At 43.4% G+C, this 26,656-nt stretch overlaps 1 long non-coding RNA gene across 1 annotated transcript; it reads right to left on the bottom strand.

The window, feature by feature from the left end:
- Positions 1-4,781: 4,781 nt before the first annotated feature.
- On the bottom strand, positions 4,782-20,446 carry LOC143836784 (uncharacterized). The gene is made up of 3 exons (XR_013230732.1): positions 20,340-20,446; positions 10,591-10,727; positions 4,782-5,560 (listed from the first exon to the last, which is right to left on the bottom strand). It is a non-coding gene; the product is annotated as an uncharacterized LOC143836784 (long non-coding RNA).
- Positions 20,447-26,656: the final 6,210 nt, after the last annotated feature.

Below are 26,656 nucleotides of genomic sequence, written 5' to 3'. Positions count from 1 at the left end.
GCCAAGCAGAGAATGTTTCACTAAGCCTTCCCCCTAGCTGTGACATCAAGCTGTGATTTGCTGGCACAATTCATTACAGAGCAGGTATTTTCCCCAAATATATCAATCAGTTGGGTCTTAGAGAGTGCTATGGGAACAAAAGTATGATTTGATTGTTTTCTGTTTATGCTAGTAGCAATTAATACTTTTGGGGGCATGAAGGAAATGCCTTTTCTTGCTCTCAGTTCATCACTTTCCTTTCCCTTTGCTCCTGGAGGTTAAACAGAAGCTCCACTTTGTTGTAACATCTGCCTGCAGGTGCCTGATATTTTTTAGCCCTTGGCTCTTCTGCAAGTAGTGTTGCCATGTAGAAGCGGGCTGATGGAGGTAGGTTTGAGGGCATGATTGGGAGCCCCCCCCTCTCCAATGTCCAGCAATATCCAGCACATTGCCCAAAGTGGGAGCTATGCCTCCTGTTCATTTCCCCCACCCAAAATTTTCAAAGCCAGCATTTGTGGCTCTACTGCAGACAGTGCCCGCACCCCTTATATATGTCCACTCCCATTGTACATGTCCAGCTCTACAAGTTTCACATGAGGGATGAAGCTGGCACACATGATGATGGCAGGAGGAGCTGCAAATGCCAGCTCTGTGACTTGCAGGTGGTGGAGCAGGTGCATATGATGGCAGCAGTTTTTGACTCTGTGGGTTTCAGATGAAGGGTGACCTGGCACATGCACATGATGGTGGTGGGCAGAGCTGCAAATGCCAACACCTCAAATCTGGGGAGGGGAACTGGAGAATTCCCCCACTTTTTAAAGTGGAGGAGGTGCCAAAGCAGGGGTTCCTCCGGTCCCACAGGGGACCTGGCAATTATGTCATAGGATCCAGACCACAGTTTTCCTGCTCTCTTTGTTTTCCTGTTAATTTATGTTTGCAAGCCTACTTGCATAAACGTCAGACATGCATCCTGCAACAGACTGCTACAAACAAGCCCACACTGTGACAATTTAATAGTGTGTGCCTTTTAGCTCATTAAAAGAGCTGGTAAATGAGCTAGTGTTGTGGTCCTGAGATATACAGAGCAGGAATCAGCCTGAGATGAAAAAATCCATTGATTCATGAGTGGCAAAATACAGCCAATGCAATTGTCTGCTAAGGCTGTCATGGCTCTTGTTCTCTATCTGGACTTCCATGTGAAAATGAAAGGAGAGGTGTTTTGCTGCCTTAATGACAACAACATAAAATGTGCAGGTGAAGGTTAATAATATACCTGCATGATACAGACCATTAAGCAGTCAACTGCAATAGTTCCCGAACAACAGAAACAAATGTAAATGACATTTATGGTCAAACCCCTGTCTTGTGAAGTGATGTTAAATGCTCTTCAGAATAATTAATATGTCTTGGAAACAATCATTCAAAAATCTTCACAGCTGTCCCTGTTGAGATTTTTTTCCCCCATGCTGGTAAATTAAGTTAGCACTGACTGATCATTGGGTGATCATAACAACAATGGAGACAAACTTGCTTAATTACTTCTATTGCAGCAAAGTCCCAGCACAGAGATATCTACCCAGCTGAAGAACGGGTGATATATGCAGTATTGGGGATCGGGCAATAAACCAAATGGAGGAACCAATCAACTAGAAAACACCCCAAGTGTCTACAGCATTGCTTAGGGTGAAAAAGACGATTCCAAGAAAGAAACAGGCAACAGCTACCTAGAAGGCCTTCTTATGCAAATGCAGTAGGGGAGATCTGCACAACTTGTAAACCTTAAAAAGAAACCTAGCCAAGGGCCTAAGAGGAGCTTTGAATAACCTCTTGTTGATCATTGTCTTGCTGCCAGTTTGGGAATATGTAAAAAGAGGATTGCCAAGCTCCTGATAGGTTATAATGCTAGCCTGGCCAGCTAATGTTTAGCTTGGTGGTCCTCCAGTTGTTCAGGGTGCCCACTTCATGTTGGTGGTGGTTCTCCAGTTGCCCAGGGTGCCCACAGCATGCAAACAAAGTCAGCTGAAGCTGAGGGTGCTTACTGGGACCTAGGAGAGACACTCTTCCAGCTACACTAGCTCCAAATTGAAGACAGGATCATATCCAAGGTTCTGGTTACCACCTTTAAAGCCCTAAACAATCTAGGACCTTCATACCTGTGGGACTGCCTCCTCCCTTATTTATTTATTTATTTATTTATTTATCATACTTTTATACCGCCCTCCCCAGAGGCTCAGGGCGGTTTACATTATAACAGAGAACCATACATAAAACAGTCTGTAGAACATGTACACCAATAACCAACAATTGCAACCAAACACAACACAGTATAACAATAAACAATCATAACACAAACAGGTCCAGGGCTTGTTGATGGGATTCTGAGGGGGGTGGCTTATTGATTGAATTCTGAGGGAGGGTGGGGGGGAGCAGGGGCCCTTGGTCGCTGTAGATTACATCTGGTCTCGGCCAAATGCCTGGTGGATGAGCTCCTTTTTGCAGGCCCTGCGGAACTGTTTAAGCTCCGTCAGGGCCCTGATCTCCTCTGGGAGCTCGTTCCACCAGGTAGGGGCCAGAACAGAGAATGCTCTGGCCCTGGTCGAGACCAGACGGACTTCTTTAGGGCCAGGGATCCTTAGCTGATTGGAGGCAGTAGAGCGTAGAGCTCTTTTGGGGGCATAGGCGGGGAGGCAGTCCCTCAGGTACACTGGGCCCTGACCACGTATGGCCTTGAAGGTAATTACCAGAACCTTTAGTCTGATCCGGAATTCAACTGGTAACCATTGCAGCTGATGGAGAATAGGCCGGATATGGGACCTCCATGGTGTTGCCGTGAGGATCCTGGCTGCTGCATTTTGAACTAGTTGTAGTTTCCGGGTCAGGGCTAAGGGCAGGCCTGCGTAGAGCGAGTTACAAAAGTCCAGTCTAGAGGTGACCGTCGCATGGATCACTGTGGCTAGGTGTTCCGGGGCCAGGTAGGGCGCTAGTAGTTTGGCTTGGCGGAGATGGTAGAATGCCAGCCGCGCTACCTTTGTGATCTGGGCCTCCATTGTCAGGGAGGCGTCCAGAATCACGCCTAGGTTCCTGGCAGAGTGAGCCGTAGAGAGCTGCACGCCATCCAGGGTAGGCAGGCGCGCTTCCTCGCATGGGCCCTTCCTACCTAGCCACAGGACCTCCGTCTTTGAAGGATTGAGCTTCAGACGACTCTGCTTGAGCCATCTCGTCACTGCTTCCAGGCAGCTGGCTAATGCTTCTGGGGGAGAGTCAGGGCGGCCATCCATCAGGAGGAAGAGCTGGGTGTCATCTGCATATTGATGGCAACCCAGCCCAAACATCCGTACCAGCTGTGCGAGAGGGCGCATGAAGATGTTGAATAGGATAGGAGAGAGGACCGCTCCTTGTGGGACTCCACAAGTAAGTTGCCGGCGGCCTGATGTTTTCTCTCCTATTGCAACCCTCTGTCCACGATCCTGGAGGAAGGAGATCAGCCATTGAAGGGCTGTCCCTTGTATTCCAGCATCGATGAGGCGGCGAGCTAGAAGCTCGTGATCGACTGTGTCGAACGCTGCTGAGAGGTCTAATAATATCAGCAGTGCCGACCCGCCTCGATCCAACTGGCGACGGAGGTCGTCCGTCAGGGCGATTAGCGCTGTCCCCAAAATGAACTTAAGATTTAGCGATTTAATTACCTGATATCATGTTTTATCTTCTTTTAAAATATGATTGATATACTATCATTATTAGTAGTTTTATTTATACACTTGTTTTATTATACCATACTTTGATGTGTAATTTATCTAAAATGAAAAACCTGAAAAAAGAAAATCATTTTAAAAACATGCTTATTTCCTTTTTGCAAACAAAACAAAACAAAACAAAACCACAACTACTCATACCAATTAATATTCAGCAACTTCCTACAGCAGCCAAGATTTATAAATCAACTCTATGCCTAACCAAATGACCTATTTAAATTGTTCCAGATCTGTAATTTAATGCCACGCTTTCTCAAACAGTATTTTAGGATGAAGGGTTCTTAATTATTTTGTGTTCTGAGGAATAGTGATAAATTCATTTTCATTAAGGAAGTCTTATGTTTTATTCCAAACCATACCACTTCAACAACCTGTGTCTTGATGCACAAGCATTATGATGTTTCTTACAGCAAAACACACCTCTGGGAATAACTGCAAAAAGATAGCTATGTATTTTTCCAAAGCAGTCTTCTAGATGAGTATGTTGACTTCATTTTCATCATTCTTTCACTGGGTTCCCTGAGTGCTTGTGCTGTTCTTCATCTATAAATTAATTTTTGCATTTAATTTACTGTGTTATGAAATCTTCATCCATCAGATGTACATGGAATTTTCCTGTTATGGGCTATGGTGCATTTTTTCTGAAATTACAAGGTATTTCTTAAGACAAATGGACAAAGAGGGACAAAGAAAAAGCCTCATGCCCATGTAGAAAGACAGACAAAGTGCTCCTCATGCCCATGAGGAGCACTGCCTACAATTAACGCCATAAGATCATGGCTTCGCTCCAGATCATGGCTATTGTTTAGGTAAAGGTAAAAGTTAAAGGTATCTCCTGTGCAAGCACCGAGTCATGTCTGACCCTTGGGGTGACGCCCTCTAGCGTTTTCATGGCAGACTCAATACGGAGTGGTTTGCCAGTGACTTCCCCAGTCATTATCATTTACCCCTCCAGCAAGCTGGGTACTCATTTTTTGACCTGGAAGGCTGAGTCAACCTGGATGGAAGGCTGAGTCAACCTGGAGCCACCTGCAGGGAATTGCTGATCACCACTGTGAGATGGTAGGTGAATTCTCTCCAGGCCAGGCTGAATTCCGGAGATTTTTGGTGTTTGTAGGAGGATCACTTGGGCATGAAACTGGGGTCACTATGGGTAGAAGGTAGCTGTGAGTTTCTGAATTGGGGTGGATGACTGGATGACCCTGGAGATCCCTTTCAAGTCTATGATTCTGTCCTGCATAGAATAGCAATGTCTTAGAGACATTTCCATGAAGCTGTCTTCTTGCAATCATTTTTTTTTGTTCTAGCTATTGCTTGAGCCAGTCGCAAAGCTTGCATAGTCTCTTGCTATGTCTCTTGATAACCATCACCCAACTGAAGTATCCCACTTGTAGATTTTAACCCACCATTTGGGAATCAGAGGCCTAAAAGCCATGCCTTTAGTGTGCTTATTATAATTGGTTCCCTTCTTGTTTATCTCTCTTCCAGTGCCACCTGCTTGACTCACTTTATTTCAATTTCATTTTTATCATTCAATCCATCCAGCGGATTTACTTCCCCCCACCAATGCTTTATTCATTCCTTTCCTTTTCTTCTTCTTTTTGTTGCTGTCAGACTGTTCGCGGATCCTCTTGGGTGAAGTTGCATTGTTAATATGCAGAGCATCTCACTTCTGTAATCAGTAGTTCTGAAAGGTTGTTACTAATGTTCTCCGAGGACTACTACAAATCATGGCTATGTAGGAAGCCCTACTCCATTTCGAGTTGGTTCTTCAGTCTGTATATTAGATCATCTTTTATTTTCTGCTCTTTGCAGATAGACTTGTCCTCCTGTGGCAAAATAAAAACCCAGCTCATATATCTGTCATTTAGCCCAAAATGATGATACCAAATGGTCTTCCATTTTGATTCAAGTGGACTTGCCTTTTGTGGTGCGACTGCATATATACACCAGCACTCATGCAAATACACATTCACATACCATAAAAATTGCAATATCTTGCTTATTTACATGTTCCCCTTGGAAACATTTCCTTTTAAAAGCCCTTCTGCTGCAGTATATTCTTTCACTATCCCCTCCAAGGAGATGTAAAAACAGTTGGATGCAGTGGCTTCTATACTGTTTCAGACATAACTACCAGGATCTTTAGTAATATTTAAAAATCTTTCTATTGAAGCAAAGTCCTCTAAAGTGCTTCCAAGTCCTTCATAAATCATTAATTAGCCTGTAATGCAGTGACTGGCGATGGGAACATAAAACAGTACAAAAGAATATTGAAATGTAACTCTCCAAACTTGTGTTTTATAGAGAGATTCCACTCCCCATCCCACCCCCGCCATGCTCTTGGAGTCATTATGCTGGAGAGTTTCTTCTCAGGGAAGGCAGCTGAGGGCACCATGGATAATATTTCTACTGCAATGTGTGCTACCATTTACTTACCTGAGAACTGACCACTGCACACTAACATACTGGATCACTCCACATGGTGGGTCCTTTATGTACTGTCCTCCTTCTCTGAGCCAAGCAAAATGGGATGGAGAACTTGAAGCCACCATAAGTTCACTTTCACCTTTTGGAAATGCCACAATGGCACAATCCTGACTGGGACCATGTCACGGAGCCCTTTCGCCTCACCCCACATCTTTTCAAATGCTCAAAGTACCAAAGTGAACAGCTGAAATTAGAATCTGTTATCTGATGACTGTGTTGCTTGCATTCTCATGGCAACCAGAGTGTTCAGAAGAAAATTTATCTAGGGAGGATTGATCTGGACAGGTTGTTATCTTTGATTACATATGCATATGTTTTAGCATATTTTATTATTGTAACTATGGAATACTAACTTTAAGTTTAAAAAACAGACATGATAATGGAGGAGTTACACTTGTCATATGTCTGACTGTGGCAACAATAATTTGCTTAGATTAAATGGTGTTCTGTATGGAAGCTAGTTTCAAGTCCACTAGCCCCTTGGAAACCAACAAAATTTCAGAGTACAAGCTTTTGAGAGTCAAAGTTCCCTTTGTAACACACTTTGTCAGCTTAGACTCTTGAAAGGTTATACCCTGAAAATATCATTGGTTTCCAAGGTGCTACTAGACTTGAATCAAGCTCTTCTACTGCAGATCCACCTTACTGAGACAATCTTCTATGTAAGGTAGTTGCAATATTTATATTTGGGATTTTATGGCTAAAATATGTTAAAAGCCTGGTAACAATGAATTCTTAAAGTCACAGATTTGCTACAAGGTGCGACTGTTGGTGTGACAATATATTATCTCTGATCCTTATTTTCAGCATTTCGGCAAGGTGGAAGTATGGGTAATGTATAATGAAGAAGATAACTCAGTGAGAATCTAAATAAGTCATACGTGGGAGCTCATCTTCTTAATATTATCTTCTAAATATTATTGCCATTACTCTTATCTTCTACATAATGTAGAGGATACATACTGTGTCCTTCATACTGTAGAGCAGCATTTATCAACCTTTTTTCTGTGGAAGAGCCCCTGAAATAATTTTTTAAGCTGCGAGGTGCCCCAGAAATGATGTCACCTGGCCATGCCTCCCTGCCACGCACCTCAAAGTGATGTCACTTCCACCCACATTAACAGGCAGGCTTGAGGAGGATGTGGGGAAGGGAGAGGTGGGAGGCACTTTAAAGCAGGAGTAGACATGCAGGCTCCACCCCCTCCCAGGCACAGAAATCACAAGAGCACTTACTCTTGGGAGGGAGAGAGGGGAGCAATGGAAGCGGCCAGTTCTGTAGCGTGTGGCCAAGTTCATAAAGGCAGGAGGGGAAATGCTGCAGATCTCCTCCAGAACTCCTGGACTCAAAGGGCTGTTGCAGTAATGATAAAATATAGGAGGAGAGAAAAATGTTGCAAGGCACTTTATATGAGTAAAAAATAGAGCTCAATTATCCAGAAGTTAAACATAAGTAGAATGGTGAACCTATCTGTAATCTAACTAAGTATCAGCATTCAAGATTTAATCAGGGCTTCTTATCCAAGTCCATGTGTGGCATTCAGCAGCACTTTTCAAGACATTTGAGTTTGAGCAATAGACAGCTCCACACACTCTCATTGGCTGACAACAACTGAGAGGGAATAGATACTGTTGCTGTGTTCTGAAGGGAGTTCATTCTGGTTTGGATGACAGAACCTGCCTATCACTTAGCTGAGCCTCTACTCACTGGAGAAGAATTTTAGTCAGAGAAAAGTGGAGAATATTTTGGCAGTGAGATGGTACTCCCAATTTCAGACCAAAGGACTAGGGAGAATTCTTCTATGAACAAAAGGAGGTTTCATGACCAGTTAAAAAGGGAAAATCAGGTGTGGGAATTTCCTTAGAGTTGTGTGAGATAAATAATGTTTCAGGCTACCCAGAAGTGAGAGGGAAATATGTTGTGTATGAAGGCCTGCCAAGAACCAAGCTTGAGGTCCAAGGAAGGATTGAAATTCTCAGCCTCTGATTGGCTCAGAGCCGACTGGCCTTCCTACGGGAGCCAGTAAATTCAAATGGCCTAGCCACAGCTTGACTGGCTGGCTCACGGCAGGATTCTCCAGGAATCCAGTCAGTTTCAACCAGCATGTAACCAATCACCCACAGAAGCGGGTCGATCTATTGTTTAATTTGTATATATATTGGTGGGGATTTTGTGGGGTATCCTAGTGAAGTCTTGGTGCTACTTGTATCATGTGTCTCCACCAATAAAAAGAGCTGCAATAATTCCAGTGTCTGTGTGTTCCTGAACCCACAGATTTTAACAAAACACGTATTTCAAAGAAGGGAAACTGCGGATGCTATCAGAATGGTAGCTGCTTTCTAGGAGACCAGGAGAGCACAGTCAAACTGAATGGGCAAAAGATCAAACAAAAATAGATGTTTTCAATAAACACAGTGTTAACAGAAATGCACTTACACACGTGTCATCTGGCATGTGGATATTCAGCTTTGGGGGATTTGTTTAGTGAGTGGTGATAACATAGTGAAATGGATCATTTGCCAATGTTTACAAGGTGATTACACCCTTAAGAATACCTTCATTTTCTGCTCTACAGCTACCCTTTCATCTTTGTAAGATAAAATATTTTGATTTGGGGTTGATAACAAAATTTTCAATGCAATTTTTAAAAGGTTTTAAAAAAGAGGGCTCTCATACCTTCCAGTAAGCTTTCGGGGGTGATTTAAAGCCAAAAGATCTCTCAGTGCCATGGTGGGACAGTCAGCTAAATTTTATAACATAGAAACTATCATGGAAAGGCAGTTGGGGGAACAACATTTTATTTTGGAGGGAAACATATACATCTGAGTGAGGAAAGGCGTAGGGGGTCTGTCATATTGCTTAAATCTGATAAGGCATTTTGCTTATGTGGTACTTTGAACAGTAACTTTTCTGGGATAGTTATCCTCCAGAGCTTGGATATGGCTGGCTATGACATTAAAGCGATAGGTAACTAGTGAATGCAGAACTAGCTAAGAGGTCCAGGAAGCCTGAAAATATAATTGCAATGTTATACTTCAGTGTCAATGGGAGTTGTTTTTAGCTCCTTTACATGCTTCCTCAATGCTTGCTGTGGCCAGTTTCAATGACAGGGGAGGAATGTTCAGCTGCCAAAGGCCAGAAAAAGCACATCAAACAGCTAGTTCAGAAGCCATTGTCAGGGGTCTTAAATGGCATGAGATGCTTTTTAATTACCATTTATGCACTGGAGGTTTCATGCCATGCTGTAGGCTGGAGTTTTAGTCGTGGCAGGTTGCCCCGCCTCTTCCTGCACCCCCATGGTGGAGCATTTTGCCCCGTGTACCTCATCCACCTTCGATTTTTGCTCCTGCATGGGAGCTGGGGCAGTGAAGTTCCCAGCACATAAATGGTCAACATGGGGAAAAGGATGGAATGGAGCTGGCTTACATTCAGTTTGAACTGAATCCATGTGCAAAGGAATAGTTCTACTTGGAAATATTATTGATACTGTACAAAGATACTTGCACATTTTTAAAATGTACATCTGTTCCTTGTTCTTTAGGATTGGTCGGTTCAGCAGCTGGTGGTAGAATGCGGTAGTGATTGGGTTATATCCTCAAGGTTTACAAGTGATATTATTACTGAAGGCTCCTTTATGGGAGAAAAACTCCTTGTAAGTAAAAGGGAAAAAAGATAACACATTATTGGAAGAAATTCTAGCTTTGTTCTTTCTGTTCTCCCTTGCTTCTTTGCAGGGGGAACATTTCAAATATGATCCCCAACTGCAATTTGTGTAGCGAATTCTATTTCTACCTTCTAATTCCCAATTCATTCTGCTGCCAGCTCTGAATAATTCTCAATGTCCTTTACAGGGACAATTAAGTCCGGCTCAACACTTAGCACGGTTTTTATTAAAGGGGAATAAATAAGAAATGAGAAATCTGGCAATGACTGTGATTGTACCTGTTTTCTTTTTTAGATGGTTATTAGGTTGCATGGTTCGCTGAGAGTGTGGCATTTCACTCTTGGTTCTGAAAAGGATGTGCCTTAGCCTTTGAGAAGGCTGGTTGTTGCATTTTTTATGTGAAAGGGGGTGATCTTGTTGGACCATTACTGCCAGTGTGAACTGAAAGCCAATCAAACATAAAAGCAACCAGGATGTCACCTCTGTTTGGATGTTTTCTAACTGAGTGCATATATCTACCTTTCCCCATATTACTCCCCCCTAATATTAAGGTCTGCTAATTAGGCCTTTGTCATTGTACTGTTTTAAACACTATTTGCGCATTTTAGCTGCCTTTCTCCACTTTGCATGGCTTGAATGGCAAAAACAGCAACACAACCATCAATACCATACATAATTAAACCCAGGTTACTTCTCAAACAACTTACCTGCCATCAATAGTTTGACCTATTGGGAGCACATAGGGTATGTGGTAGGAGGAGCTCTGCCTTGGATAGTAACAGTCAATCCTGTACCACAGGAGATTTTGAAGAATTTTCTTTCTCCTCCAGCAGAAGTAGCATATCTCAAATAAAAATGGATATATTGATGATAAAGTATAAAATACAGCAACAATGAAATTACCTATTTTGCTTAAGTAAAGGTTTTCGTTCTCTAAATGCTAAGTAGCAAAAATTTGCAACTGCAATTGAAATCACCTTTGACCTGTTATCCAAAAGGAATTTTACCAGGCACCCCTCTGCATAATTCAGGTAGTTATCCAGGGGCTTAAAGCTGGAAAGGGCAGGCAGTATCAGCTCATTGCTTTCCACTTTGTATGACGCATAATGGAACAAAATATGGGAGGTTGTTTTCATTACATCTGCACAGAAGCAATATCTCAGATGAAAAGTCTGATAGTGATACCTCCCATACAAAACTGCTGCCCATCCTTGCCCTGGAGATATATATATATATATATATATATATATATATATATATATATATATATATATATATATATATATATAGAACAATAATATATTTGATTACAATATCACTCCCTCTACTCCCCAAAGTCCCCATTTGCTTGAAGTTTCATATTGCCAAATATTTAATATAAAAACAAAGCAACAAAAAACCCCCCACTTTAACATAACATTTCCAACACTTACAATCAACCCTGGATAATACAAATATTACCATTAAACTTAAACCAAAGCATCAAGATGATGTCTTGACCTTAGCCCAAAATTTATAAATTTTCTAACATAAGAATTCCACAGTTCTTGAGATTCTTCAACTAATTTTCTGTTGACTATAGATGTAACCTTGCTGCAGTGATTGCATAGAAAATTAGGTTTTTAACACAATCAAAGAGCCTTCAACACCATATTTCTATGTTTGAATTAGATACTTAACATTGAACATTTCTTTTAGAACAATATGCACTTTGGCCCCGTAACTATACACTAATAAAAAAGAGAGGGGGAAAATCCACTTTATCATGACATTTCCAGAACTTACAATTATATTTCCTTAAAATCTTTTTGATTACCTTAGATGTTATATATCATTTATGTAAAAGTGTACAGAAAAAAAATAAAGAAAAGATTTCAAACACCTTGTTCCCCCTTTCCTTTGCTTCTCCTTTCCCTTTCCCAATCTTCTTAAGGGGGGGTCTCATATCTAGGCTTACTGCACCTTGTTGTTCCCATAGACTTATATTCTGTCCAATTAGACTTTGGTGTAGAAAGTGCAGTTGTACTCTTTTCCACAGAGTATTCACCGATAAATCTTGAGGGAGTTGCACCTCCTGATCTCCAATGCAAAATGTATCAGTACGATTTTTTTCCTGAGAAGCTCCTTTAAATTGATTACTTTCAAAACAGATCCATGTATCTTTTGGTTGATTCTTGTGTACTGTTGCTTTGAAATAACTGTATGCCATTTCAAAAGGGTGCCCTTATCTGGGGAGTCATATTTTTTTGAGGGGCTCTGTCTTGGCTTTGTTTCTCTAATAGATGGACCATTTTTTTTAACATAGACATATTTTAGGCTTATAAGTCACCAGCCAAGCTCAGACAATATTGCAAATAGCCAGGAGAGGTCCTCCCTCAAAGGGTTTTGATAACGTTGCTTAGAAAGTCACGGAACTTCAGGAAAGGTGTCGCACACATACCTTATCAAGGAAACAATCACCGTGAAATAATAAACAGGCTTGTTAAACGCTTTCTTGGTTTTCAGTGTTATTAGTATATCCCACATTCTCCCGGAAGTTAAAAGAGGAAAAGAAGAACTGGCCGGAAAGGCTTTGTAGGAGGTAACTTCTTGATCACAGAGCAGGGGGAGGTGTGCAAAAACAATTTAAAGTCACTGGAGAATTACTCCCTCTTAGTAGGTGAGTAATGAGAGCCAGTTTGGTTTAGTGGTTAGGAGTGCAGACTTCTAATCTGGCATGCCAGGTTCGATTCTGCGCTCCCCCACATGCAGCCAGCTGGGTGACCTTGGGCTCGCCACGGCACTGATAAAACTGTTCTGTCCGGGCAGTGATATCAGGGCTCTCTCAGCCTCACCCACCCCACAGGGTGTCTGTTGTGGGGAGAGGAAAGGGAAGGCGACTGTAAGCCGCTTTGAGCCTCCTTCGGGTAGGGAAAAGCGGCATATAAGAACCAACTCTTCTTCTTCTTCTTCTTCTTCTTCTTCTTCTTCTTCTTCTTCTTCTAGGTGTTTGTAGCCAGAGATTAAGCTCCATGAGAATTCTGAAGACTCTTCCAAGCAGCTCAGGGAGTAATAGAACAAAAATAGTCTTAAAAAAAAAATATGAAAAGACAGAAAAGTTCAAAGATGGTGAATGGCTTCTTCATGGCTCTGAACACACAGAGCTTGTTATCCAGGGAGATAAATCTCCCTAAGGATCAGTATTAGCCCCACGAGTTCCCAAGAACTTCTTGAGTAGAAAATTGGGGAGGTTTGCGCACCTCGCCCCTTTCTGCCGATTGCAGCTGCAAATAGACCCCTGTCTGGTTCCAGAGTTCACATAATAGTGAACTGCTCAAGAAGCCATGTTTCTCCACCCCTGTATATTTGAAATTGTTGATATTAATTGAGAAAGCAGCAATAGCGATATTTGGCTATGATTTTAAGCTGGAAATTTAGAGGTCTCATTTTGCACCTCTATATCCAGAAGTCATGTCTTCTTCTTTAGTTAGACCCCCTTTCTAGTAATTGTACTGGGTCCAACACAATATATACCTTATTTTACACTCTACAGGGACTTGCAGCTGCCCCCTCCCATGTTGCAGAACAAGACTCTACAGGCTTGTTTATTCTTCTCACTCTATACCTTGCAGAACCACTTGAAAATGCCTCATTTCTTGGGTTCTTTCAGGATTGTCCTGTTAAGTGAGCTGTACAATCTGTTTGTGTTTAGCTTAGTTTTGCTTTTTGAAAGAGCAAGTTTTTAATTTTAGATTTGTAGTACATTTTTGACATTTGCTATATTTGGTTAAGGGGCTATCTTTCATTGAAGAGCAATACACAAAAAACATACATTTATATACATAGAGTTGCAATTAATATGTTCAAGTTTTAAAATACAAGGAGTAACTGGAGAAACTTTTCCTTTGATGAAGTTGGTATTGGAATTAAAAAGCTCAGTAGAAATGTTGACAGAAGTGAGGGCTATTTCATAAGACTTGCGAGGATGTGGTTTGTATTTAAAGGAGAAACTCTTTGAGCTACCCTGCTGGGCTGCACCTACTTGGCCAGGTGGTTGTGCCAAGACAGTGGGCTAGCCAGAGACCAGAGTCCAGTCTGAGAGGTCAGGAGTCAAGGGAACTCTTTCACAGCAAGTGGGGAGGGTAAGGGAGTCAAGCCGAGCTAGGCCAAGAATAGAATCAAAAACCAAAACAGATTCAGGAGCTGAATCAGTAGCCAAGCCAAAGGTCAGGAGCTGGGGCATAGTTGAAGCTGAGCCAAGAGTCTGGAACTCGGAGTGTAGTCAAAGCCAAGCTGAGGGTCTCGAACCAGGAACGTAGTCAGAGTTGAGCCGAGGGGAACGTAGTCACAGCTGAGCTGAGAGTCTGGAACTGGGGATGCAAGGAGCAGAACTCAAACAGGAGTCGTATGGGAAGATGAGTAGGGTAATGCACTTGTTTCCCCCACAAAGGACCTTCCCTCAAGGTTCTTCTGAAATAGCCAGAACCAGGTAGAGAAGCCCTAACCCCTGCAGCTGGAGCTAATCCTTGTTAGAGGAAGCCGGTACTGCTGGGTCCCAACTACTCTGACAGTGAGCTAGCAAGCATGCTGATTGACTGACAGCTGTCATGGTAGATCAACTCCTCTGATGCTGCCGCTCAGGGCTTTCTAGGGCCTTGGACTGTGGCCACTGGTGCTGTTCCTCCAGCAAGTCTTCCAGACTGATGAGTATTTTGTCCTGGGGGTTGAAATAGTAAGGGTGGGTATCAGCCTGGCTCTGGGGATCAATGGCTGTATCTCCCGGCAACTCCAGGAGCATATCTGGGTCAGTCAACGCATCTGGGTTAGGGCCCTCTGGTGCTGAAGCTGGGGGTACAGGTTATGTGGGTATGACATCCTTCTTGAGGCAAATCATGAAAAGTGGCAGAAATCCTCCCCATTGGTATGTGAATACTACCTTGATAAAAGAAGAACTCATGGAAGAGTCTATGCAGTCATGCAAAGTGATTCCTGTCTAATTTGCCTCCATGAGAAAATGCAAAAGGATTTCTCTCCAGCTGCATTTCCCATTGGCTTGGGGACATTGGCTTGAATCCACACAGACATCACCATAGTTATTTTCACTCACAGACCAGTTTTCTTTCACCTCCCATGGTAGCCACCAACACCCCTAATCTTGTTTATGAGGGAGAACTCAAACCCAGTTTGGGGTGTTTTGGCAGTTGTGAGAAAAAAGTCACCTGTGGAACGCCAGCATGAGACCAAGCCCCTGTTTCTGTGGGTGAATAATTTTTTCAAAAGCACAGAAGCTACAGAGGAAAAGTAGAGAGGCTGTTTTGTGAACTCCTATTGTTCCTGGTGCAAAAAACCTCATGTTTTAGATTTTATATAACTGCATATGCCTTCACAAGAGCATGCTGAAATATGGGGGGCTGAATGCCTAAAAGTAGTCCCATGTTGTTCTGCGGTTTGTGTTGGTCTCTGGTTTATGCCAGACTATGAACCGAACCATGAACTGAAACAGGAGGTTGGTTCATGAGCTGGCCCAATTGATCTCTTTAAACAGGTCTTGCAAAACCACACCCTTTAAACAGGATTCACAGAAAGCCAAAAAAAAAAAAAAGCTGAGGTAATAAGCAGCTTTCTCTCCACTGCTCAGCTGTTTTAAGCTATCTTGTGAAATCATTTTAAACTTTAAAATGCCTCCCCACTACTCAGCTGTTTTTTAAGTTTCCATGGGGAACAGAAAGCAGGGTTTTAAAGTAATTCTGGGTCCCTTTAAACTCCTGCTTTCTGCTCTAGTCAGGAATCTCCAGAAACCACCATGAAGTGCTTTCATGGAAGATAGTGACAGTAAAACTGTCGCAAATTTCTCTTTGCGAACCAAGAACAGGCAAAATTAATGATGAATTTTGGATTGTGGTTCGGTTCATGACCATCCCTAATCAGGGCTCTGGTCATTTCATTCCTAGTTCAATTCTCTAACCACAGTCCCAGACTGGTTTTCATCAATCAGAACTGCATTTTATGCTCCAGATGAATACAGAGATATCATCCCCTCACAGTATATGTTGGTTTTTATGATACAACACTATGATTAACATTTTATCATAACCTTGTGTTAGCTAAAAGAGTTGGGCAAATGATTTGTATAGATCATGGTGTCCTGTCATATTTCATATTATATATTTGCAGAGGAAAGCTGCTGATAAATACTAAATACGTTAGATGTTGGGGGAAATTCTCCTGGAAAGCAAGAAGACAGATTGTTAGCCAGCAGAGGCCAAGAGGTAACCGCACTCAAAACAGAAATAGTTCAAACAGCTAATAATTGTATGATAATCTGGAAAAATAAAACATGTCAATGTACCTCTGGGGGAAAGGGCTGGAAACTGATCACACTTGACATTTATAGTTTCGTTACTCCTCTACACCATAAATCCAGCAAACAGGAAATGAATGCTTTATTTTTAGAATCAAGACCATTCTGGGATTGCTTGTGTTATTCTCTTAGGGGCTGGCTCACTGTTGGTTTTATTATCATAGGCCAGCATCTAAACAACTCCTTCATGTGTACATAGGGGATTGCTGAGCCAAAAAAGAACAGGACCCCATTGGACTAAGCTACATCCATGTTGAAGTTCTCTGGAGGCCAATAGGTTGTGGTGCGGGACAATTATATCATGTAACAATTCCAAGAATCTGGGGAAAGGCATCTTCAGTGAGCCTTTCCCTAATGTGGAAACTGTGTGCTGTGCAGAGAAGAATAGGACCTTCAGAGCTCATGTTACAGATGATCTTATATACAGAAGTATGAAGGACATACCTGGTATCAGCAGCTTAGTGTAGGAGTTACAAGAAATTGATTTACACATTCATTCTTTCCTTCATGCAGACAGATTTTCTGGTACTCAGGACTAGATGCACAAACCTCACAAGATGTTTCCATGCTAATGCAGGGCCACCTCATTCACTAGGCAGCCCTAGGCAATCACCTAGTGTCACCAGAGACAAAGAAGCACCAACCAGCATGGTTGCTCTCCACTTGATGACCATGGCATAGAGATCTCCATTGGGAGGTGTCCCTGTCCCAGTGGGTGACCAGTGGAGAGCCTGCCCTCTCCTTCATACCCTCTATTGAGGCCAGGCAGGGATGGGGAGTTGCTCCTGCCAGTCCTGTTCCACCTTGCCTGACCACAGGGCAGGATGAAGAGGTGGACAATGGCTTCCTGCTGCAACACATTGGACAAAGAGGTCAGGTGAAACCATGACACATTGTTGGGGAGCGAGAAGGCTTTTCAGCACAGCTTGGGGTTAGGAGTGTGGATGTAATCTTCCTGCCTCCCCATAGTGCAACCAGGGGAAGGTGGTAGGGATGGCAGCACTTCCCTATGGTCCAAATGGGCTTTGTTGTCCTAGCCTAGGGCTCCCCAAATCCTTGGTCCAGCCATGTCTGTTATGATAGTAGTCATTTGTGGGTTCTGCAACTTTGAGAAGTTTAAAATGTAGGAAATCCCTTGGATTTTTGGACCTGGATGGCCCAGTATGGCCTGTTTGGACCTGTATGGCCTGTTGCAAAAGCTAAAGCTAACGCTAGAATACAATGCCAATTTAGACGTGCTGCTCTGTCCAAAGCGATCAGGAAATCCAAGGGAAACGAACAGAATGAAAAATCCTAGAAATCATGTTTTGGGCGAAGAGTAACGCCTCTCTAAAGTTGAGTAGATTCCCCTTTGATAAGTCAAACCAATGCCTCCATCTCTTTCAAAGCTCTACACCTGAAAATTATATATATAAGATATATAACATATACATGTTTAAGATGAATGTTTTTGAGCAAAAAGACTGCATTTTGCCACCCATGTGGACAATTTTCATTTGTGGCAGTACCACCAGAAAGTTGAATAAAAGAAATGTCTGTGATCGATTCTGCATGCGGAATTTGGCTCCAGGACAGCCTTTCATTGCTCTTGGGTTTTAGTCATGCTTCCACATGATGTTGGCAGCAACCCAGGCCTCTCAAGAGGCTGGCATAAGTTTGCTCCGTGATGAGGGAAATCGCCAAAACTCGATTTGCCACTTCTTGCCACGCAGCGATCCGGGGAGCAAACAGGGACAAGCCTGTGTAGAGGAGAAATGCAGGACAGTCTTGGGACCATTTTGCCTGACTTTGCACCCGTCCTCTGCTCTCCATTTCTTGATTGTGATTTTTTAAAAATGGCATGGTCCACGTTGCTGCAAGACCACAAAACTACATTCCCCATGTAAAAATAAAATGTTCTCTTCACTGTGCACCATCATTTTGGGATCAGGCAGCCAAAACACATTCCCATTTGCATTTTCTGGTGGTGGGATATGAACAAGGAAAGAAGGTTTGTGTGTGTAATGAAGCAGCCCTCTCCCAATCAGCTAGGTGTCCGTGCTCTTTGGTTTTAAACATTACTGTGAACACACAATCATTCATTGGGTTCCAGTTACCATGGCCAGCCTATCACAAATCTACCCAAACATAAATAGAGACCATTACATAAAGAATCCCAAAATGAGGAGGGAATGTTTCTTTGTTGTGGCATTTCTACATAGCAAAGCAGAAGTGCACTTTTTAAAAGAAATTAATTTCTGGGCTCAGGGGGGGAAGGAAGTTTGAGTCCCCAATACAACCACTGTGCAGGGATTGGTGGCTTGTAGTGATTGACAAGCTGAGGAGCTGGGGTAGAAGTTTGCATTGTTTTCCCTTGCCGCCTGATCAGGAGGCAAAAAGCCATGACAAGGTGGCAGGAAGATGCAGGAAATCCAACCAAGCATTTGCAAGCACGAGGTGGTGTGAGTTTTACATCTCTATGCGGAATCAGTGTGTGAGTTACCTTTAAAATTTCTTTATAATGCGGGCGACTTGTGTAATTAAAAACCTAAGAGTATAGTAATATTTCCTTCAAATAAATCCTGTTGAATTAAAGAGATGAGGTTTTTTTTTTTAAACACCAGGATATTGTTGAAGTGTTAACAGCAGCCTCATTCATTGAGTGCAGCAGGAAGGCTCATGAAGATAAGTGAGCTGGGTATTTGCATTAACGTTTCTTAAGTAATGGCACTTTACCATTTGCATTAAAATGTTCTCAATATATTTTGAAAGCTCTTAATATTGAAATGGTTAAGAGCGGAATAAACTTACAATGAGTACTAAATGGAATGTCCTTTAGACATTCTCTAGACTGAGTAGGGACCACTTCCCCGTAAGCAGCACCAACATGGTTGGCATAATGTTCAAATTGCTGCACCACATCTGCTGATAGGTGTGGAAATGTGCTGGAAGGTATCTTTTTATCAGAAAAAAAAATGTGATCAGGCCTTCCTCACATGGTAAAATCATTGATATATTCTCACAGCCATGATGGAGCTGCTGATACAAAAGTGACTCTCATACACCTGCAAGGCAATCTAAAGCAAAGGAGGAGGAGGAGGAGGAGGAGGAGGAGGAACTGGTTCTTATATGCCACTTTTTTCTACCAGGAGTCTCAAAGCGACTTACAATTGCCTTCCCTTTCCTCTACCCACAACAGCCATGCTGTGAGGCAGGTGAGGCTGAGAGAGCCCTGATATTAATGTTTGGTCAGAGCAGCTTTATCAGTGCTGTGACAAGCCCAAGGTCACCCAACTGGCTACATGTGGGGGAGCAGCTCCCCAGACTAGAGACCAGTGCTCCTAACCACTACACCAAGCTGGCTCTTGCTGAAGGAAATTCTAGTAAGTTGATGATTAGGATTGTGCGCGGCGGTGTCCAAATCGGCCGCTCCAGGGTGCCGCAGCCAATGCCTCACCGTGCATAACCCTAGTGATGCCTGTTTGCCAAGAGAAGGATTCTTATGCATTCACCTAGGGTAATTTGTACCTCAGAAGTCCATTTTCTGTATCATCCTTTCAAGTGACAAATTTAGCATTTTTCTGCAACTGTATAGCAACCCAAGGGAGCATGCAATTGTAAATGCATTTAATGCGTTCTTCAATGTCTTTGAATTCAGGATGAGGTTTGTATGAGGCTGGATCCCACACACACACATAGGAAATAATGGAGGAAGGCTGGGGGCCTTTCAGGGGTTCATAGAACTGCACCCTTTGTCTAATCTACTTGAAATTTTGGGGTTCCAGCAGCTCTGCTACAATTCTGGTGCCTGTATCTTTAACAAACTTTCCTACCAGCCACACAGAAAGTCGCCCCATAGGGAATAATGGACCCCAAAATTTGGAGAGAGAAAACCCAAATCAGGGCCTAGTCTGCACACAATAGATAATGCACTTTCAATGCACTTTAGAATAAGTTTTTCCTGTTCCGCACAGGAAAATCCAGTTGCCAAAGTACATTGAAAGTGCATTATCCTATGTGTGCGGAATGGGCCCTGGATTCCATACTGAGGGCATTTCCATACATCAGAAAAAACAGCGTTACGCCAGCTGAATGGCATAGCACTAAATATTATCCTGCTTCCCAGTCCCTCCTCACCTTTTTGCTGTCTTACTGTCATCTGCTGCCTTTTCGTGTTTCTCGCCCTCCACAAGTGCTGCTGGAAATGGCGGAAGCAAGCAACACACTTTACATGTGACTCTCTTCCACCTGTCAATCAATCCAGGCAGCCTTTCTCCATCTTTTAAAGGTCCCACAATGCCCACTATTTTTCTGAATTCATAGGTAAAGATAAAGGTAAAGGTATCCCCTGTGCAAGCACCGAGTCATGTCTGACCCTTGGGGTGACGCCCTCCAGCGTTTTCATGGCAGACTCAATACGGGGTGGTTTGCCAGTGCCTTCCCCAGTCATTACCGTTTACCCCCCAGCAGCAAGCTGGGTACTCATTTTACCGACCTCGGAAGGATCGAAGGCTGAGTCAACCTTGAGCCGGCTGCTGGGATCGAACTCCCAACCTCATGGGCAAAGCTTTCAGGCGGCTGCCTTACCACTCTGCGCCACAAGAGGCTCAATCTGAATTCATAGTTCTCCGTTTAAACACCTATGCATTTAACTTTTAAAAATTAATCTGATTTTGGGGGGACTTTAGAGAGGCATGCTTTGTGTTACAACTTTGGGGGGGGGGAAGAAATTATTTCTGGCATTGCCTGTACACTTATCTTCATATTCATTGCTCCAGGATGTTAGACCTTTAAAAAAATGTTCCTGTCCCTGGAACAAGAGAGAGGGAGGGTGCGGGACAAGGCAGGTTCCTTTAGCGCATTTTAGCATCCAAAACTTCCCTCTGCTTGTTGCCGGAGCTAAATAGGTTGGGGAATTCATTTTATGCGATTCCCCAACTAGCGCTTTAAAAAGGAGCATGTAGCCGGCCAGTTACTGCCCAGATGCTGGATGCTGGCAATGTCATATGGAGGGGCTAGAATATAATGACTATGTAAGGTAAGCATTTCACTACATTCAATGGGTGTGGAAATGTCCTAGTATTTAGTAAACAGGAATACAGGAAGTATCAATATTTTCTAGGTCCAATAAGATGAAAACTAAAAAATACATTTTTTTTTGCACACACTTTTTTTTTCTTAATGCACCTTTACTGGCTAATGTTCCTTTATCTGCTAAGTAAAGGAATGATTAGCCAATGTGTAACCATGGCAGCAAATTAGAAGATTCAGGTGACATCTCACAGCAGTGAATAGCTACAGGAAAGCACTCTGCATTCAGCTTAAGGTTTTGTATCCTTTAAATAATTTATCATTTGTAAACTTTGCTACCTCTCTGTTTCACTTGATTCATACTCCATGATTGCTAAGTTTTCTGCAGTGCTTTCAGCATGGGGACATGTGCTGTTAATATCCACAGTCATCAAGTATTTAGACTGAAGAAAACTAGTTTTTAACCCTGCCTCTGCTGGATGAGGACATTCTTGTTGGCTGACAAGGATCTTTAATTATGATGAGAAAAATCAACCAATGTGTAGCTTTAGATTTTGCCTGCACTGAACAGAGATTTGGACTAGATAATCTATATAAGACCCCTTCTCATTCTATGATTCTGTAACTTCCCTTTCCTGCTGCAGCATGCTGCACTTGCTGAAATCCTGCTTCAGGGGATTAGTGAACACTAACAGCATGGGGCAACCCTATAGTTGGATGGAACCTTCAGTGGAAGTGTCACACAAACAGAATCATTGTTTGCATGCATAGGACAAAATATAGGCTTCAGCCCACTTAGGTACTTTTGGCATCCCAGTTAGCCTACCTGTGCCCCGGCCCACCCCATCGGCTGACATCCTACCAACTTTTCATTGGGCATCAGTTTAGGGGCCAGATGACTGCCTTGGAGTCAGAGCAGCCTAGCCTGGCAGCCCTGGCCATGGGATACCCTCATACAGATGCTGGTCAGAGACAGAGCCATCAAGTGACCCATGGTGGGCACATTGGCCCTAATGAGTGCTTCCTCACAGAAGGCTCCAGAGGCTAAGGAGGCTTGGAGGGCCTGGGCCTGGTGTTGGTGGGCATAGCACTCTATGTGAGTAGAGTCCCTGATGGTCCAGCATGCCTTGGGAAGGGGGGGGGTGGACTGTAGGGGCCCCAGGGTGATCAGAGAGGACTTGGCAGGAGACAGAGATCAGGGAGGCAAGGTGCCAAACCCTGCAGCCCTTCTCCTATATACTGGTAGAAGCACCTGGCGTGGCCCAGAACCCCCAAGAGATGAGCCAGGTAGGTGGGGGACATTGGAAGCACAGTCCCTGCACTGGGAGAGACAGCAGTCAGGGTGGGAGATAAAGACACCTGGCTTTGGCACCTTACAATGGAACCAGTGGACTGGCACTGTGGATGCAGCAACTGAGTGGGTTTAAGCTGCCTGCCTGCCCTGGTCAGTCGGTTGCCATTCATGCAGCATCACCTGGCTGTAGAGAATGTGCTCATCCAGTTGAGACTTTTAGAGACAGCCTCCGTTACAGGTGGCCACAGGAGACTGTTTCAGTGATGAAGGTTGGGGGGGGGGGTTCCTGCATGCAGCAGGCCAGGCCCCGACAAGTGGTTGGCAAGGCATGTGCTTCTCCCTCCAGTGTCCCTCCATGAGGTGACTAGAGCTTGTGCCCCAGCTGCCACACCCTTGATACACCTCTAAACCCACTGTTTTCATAAAGAAATGGACCCAAACTCTTCTTTTAGGGTTTCTAACTGTGTGGCGATAGCGTACATGTGTACAGCTCATACATCCACAGGTTCTATGCTGACATCTGTTTGGAATGCACAGAGAAGGAATGCACAGGTGTAGAATGACAGCATTCTACACCACCCTCTGTACATATTGTCTATGTATAATTATGTCATGTTCACTGGGCTCATGTAGTGGCTGCCCCTAGAATTTCCCCCACCTCAGTGAGCTTGCACACAAAATTCCCCAAGATGAATTCTTGAAGTTATTCCTGCCACTTTATTCCAATGACTTTGCCCATGTGCTTCAAATCAGCTGTACATTTACTTGTCATTAATCTCTTCTCATACGATTCCAGCCACTGAAAGATTTATTTTCCTCCACAGGCAACCATCTGAGGTCCCACCCCTGTCTGCGGCATTCCAAAGTACCAAGGACTAAGGGCACAAAGCAGCTTTGAGCTGTGTTTTGCAAGCCGCAGAGAGAAGCTTCTTGTTTTCTTCCTCGTGTGTCTATTTTTGTGATGCATCTTCAAAGTCATTACAGAAACACAGCCTGCCTACATTCACTTGGAAATCCTTCACGTGAAGTGCACTCCAGAGGATGAAATTAATGATTACTGTAACAACGCCGTTGTGCTCAAAATACCAGAAGTGCAAGCAATGAAGGTCGCTTTTGCACAGAGCCACAGTGGCCACCAATAATGGAATACTGCCAGAGAGGCAACATCCTGTGCTTCATCCCTCCAGAAGAAGACAAAGATGAAGACAAAGAAAAGCAGTCTTATATACTCTGCTTTTCACTACTAAAGGTGTCCCAAAGCAGTTTCCAACCACCTTCCCTTCCTCTCCTCACAACAGACACCCTGTGGGGCTGAGAGAGTTCTGTCAGGACTGCTCAGTGAGAACAGCTCTAACAAGACTGTGATGAGCCCAAGGTCACCCATCTGGCTTCATGTGGAGGAACGGGGAATCAAACCAGGCTCACCAGATTAGAGGCTGCCACTCTTAATCACTACACCAAGCAGACTCATTTCTCAAGTGAATGAGGCACGATTGAAAGGAAGCCATATAGGTGGTGCTAGCCACCACAGGCCTGGCATTCAAAGGTGTTGGAGCCTTCAGTTCTCATGGACCTCAATGAGCGATATGAGAGCTGTGGAAAAATCAGACATGACCACCTTCAATTTATAGCCAAAGATGGAAGATAGAAATGGGATCGGCATTATTGTAAAGATCCCATCAGAAAGAGAGAGAGAAAGGAGAAGTTGAAAAAAATCCTCTTTTCAAGATTTCAGGTAATAATAATAGTAGTATTGATGTGAATGGTAGTTGTTGAAACAGTGGTGGTGATAACCAAGCGGTTTAACCAGCCAGTCTAAAAGTTTGAATATTTTTAAAAAATTTGTTCATGACCTGCTTGCTCTTTATCGGTGCTGTATGACCCTAAGGCTGCCTAGTCTGCTCTTGTGCTTTAGTAGAAGCCTGCTAGTCTGCCTCAGCCATGCCAGGCCGTGCTTAACATTAAGAGGGGCTAGAGCAATGGAGTTCTTAATGAGCAATCATAATTGCCCTCTCTGGACTTCTCTGATCAAAGAGCAGGGAGTGAAATATGTGAAAGCAACTGCGGAATAATTCCAGCAGTGACACAGCAGAGTGAGCATTATATTAGCCTGGAGAAGCAACTCTGATTCTTAAAGGGGCCTCTGTAGCAACAACCTTCAACAACTAAGACTTTCAGTACTTCAGTGCTTGACTCAAGTGTAGAATACCACCACATCACCCTTCATATCCAGGCACACCAGGACTCCACCAAGAGGAACATGTGCTGCTTATAGAGCCATAAGTATGGGCAGTCACTATTTCGTGTGCATAAGGTAATGCATGGATTTTCATGTGTGTGTAGCATTGGTCTAACTGAAGAACAACCCTGGGTTCCTATTTGCTTGGAGTATAGCTATATGTGGATAGAAAACCTGTGCATTGGCCTATTCACATGATATCACAATCATGCATATCAAGGGCATTCTGTCTAGAGTACACTCTTATATGTGCCAAGGAAATACCTGAAAAAGACCAAATTTGCAGGATCATGAGAACAAGATACTTTTCTGTGCGTGTCTTTTACTTCCCTTTCTCCACCAGGTACAATTAGGCCACTGCAGCAAGCAGACTCCCAAGAAAAGAAGTCCAGGAAGCGTTATCCCTCAGTGATCCTGAATCTATTGTTGCAGTGTTTGAATTCAACCAATGGAGAGAGCAAGAGACAGGGAGAGAGATGCTACCACTGCGCCCAACCAGGCAGATTGGAGAGAAGGAAGGGAAACAATAAGAGGATAGAAGGACGGCAGAATAAAAGTAGTGAAAGTCTGCCTTTCATAGGTATGTGGAACACATACCTGCTCCAGGGCTGCTCCACACACACACACACAAGCAGACTCCTTCCCGCCCACCTCCACCTCCACCTCCCTTCTCCCTCCTTCCCTCTAATTTCCCTGACCTCCACCCTGGTCCCTCCCCCTCCCTTTCAGACTGACATACAGACAAATACACACACTCATGTGCACAGGCACCTTTGCCCCCCCCCCCTTACTGTTTGTGGTAGGAGGGCCCTGGTGCCCATGGTGGCTGTGTGGGTGGCAGGCTGGCCTCTTGGAGCTTCAGAAACAGTGCCTCAACCTGCAGTGGTCACACAGGTGGTGGATCAGCCCCCAGCAGCTTCAGGAGCAATGCCTTGGTCCACAGCAGTCATGTGGGTTGCGGTCCAGCTCCCAGTGGCTTCATGGGTGCTACCTTGGCCTCCAACAGCACCATGACCATGCCCTTGGCTTCCTCCATTGGCCACCTCCTGTGTCTTCTGGCATGCTCCCTGGGGTGGAATTATGGATTTCATGTCCTTACCCGTTTCCATCCCAGGGGTTGCACCAGATGATGTGTTCTACATCAACAAGGACATAGAGAGAGTATTTGTAGTAGGGGCAAACTCAGCTGTAAGGCCTAAACTTAATAGCGTCCAACTAGTCTTGCCTCATGTCAGGCTAAGGCATTTTAAACCTGTATTCTAAATGCAGACATTGACTCCAATGATAATGTTGTTTAATATACAATAATACAAAAGAAGAGGGGCAAAATTCTGATTCACCTAAGCCCACCAAAATCCCTTGGATTTGCCTTGGTCAGTTGGCTTATAATTAATATAAAAACAACAAAATTTGAGTCCAATGGCACCTTTAAAACCAACAGAGATTTATTCAAGGTATAAGCTTTCATGTGCATACACACTTCCTCAGACAGGAAAACTCATGCCTTGAATAAATCTATGTTGGCCTTAAAGGTGCCACTGGACTCAAATTTTGTTCAGACCAACACAGATACCCACTTGAATTAATATAGAAGTTCTACTTCCTGTCAGATGGGAAGAACACCTTTAATTTTTGTTGTTGTTCCTTACTGCAGTAACAAACATGAAACAAATAGCTTCAAGAAACTAATATATGTGCCCTTCAGTCACAGACTCATAAATTAAAACTGGCCCTTACCAATTAATCAATGCAAGTTTTAATTAATTAAAGTTTGTAGCTCTAACAACTTTGTGCATACATTAAAACCTCTCACCACACCTCCTCAGATGCTTTTAGACACTCTTTGGTTTTTTTCCTTTACGTCAGAATCAGAACTGTCAGAGACAATAA

The sequence above is a fragment of the Paroedura picta genome, chromosome 4 (assembly GCF_049243985.1).
Source record: "Paroedura picta isolate Pp20150507F chromosome 4, Ppicta_v3.0, whole genome shotgun sequence".
NCBI lineage: Eukaryota > Metazoa > Chordata > Lepidosauria > Squamata > Gekkonidae > Paroedura > Paroedura picta.
This window is presented reverse-complemented; position numbering and strand designations above follow the sequence as displayed.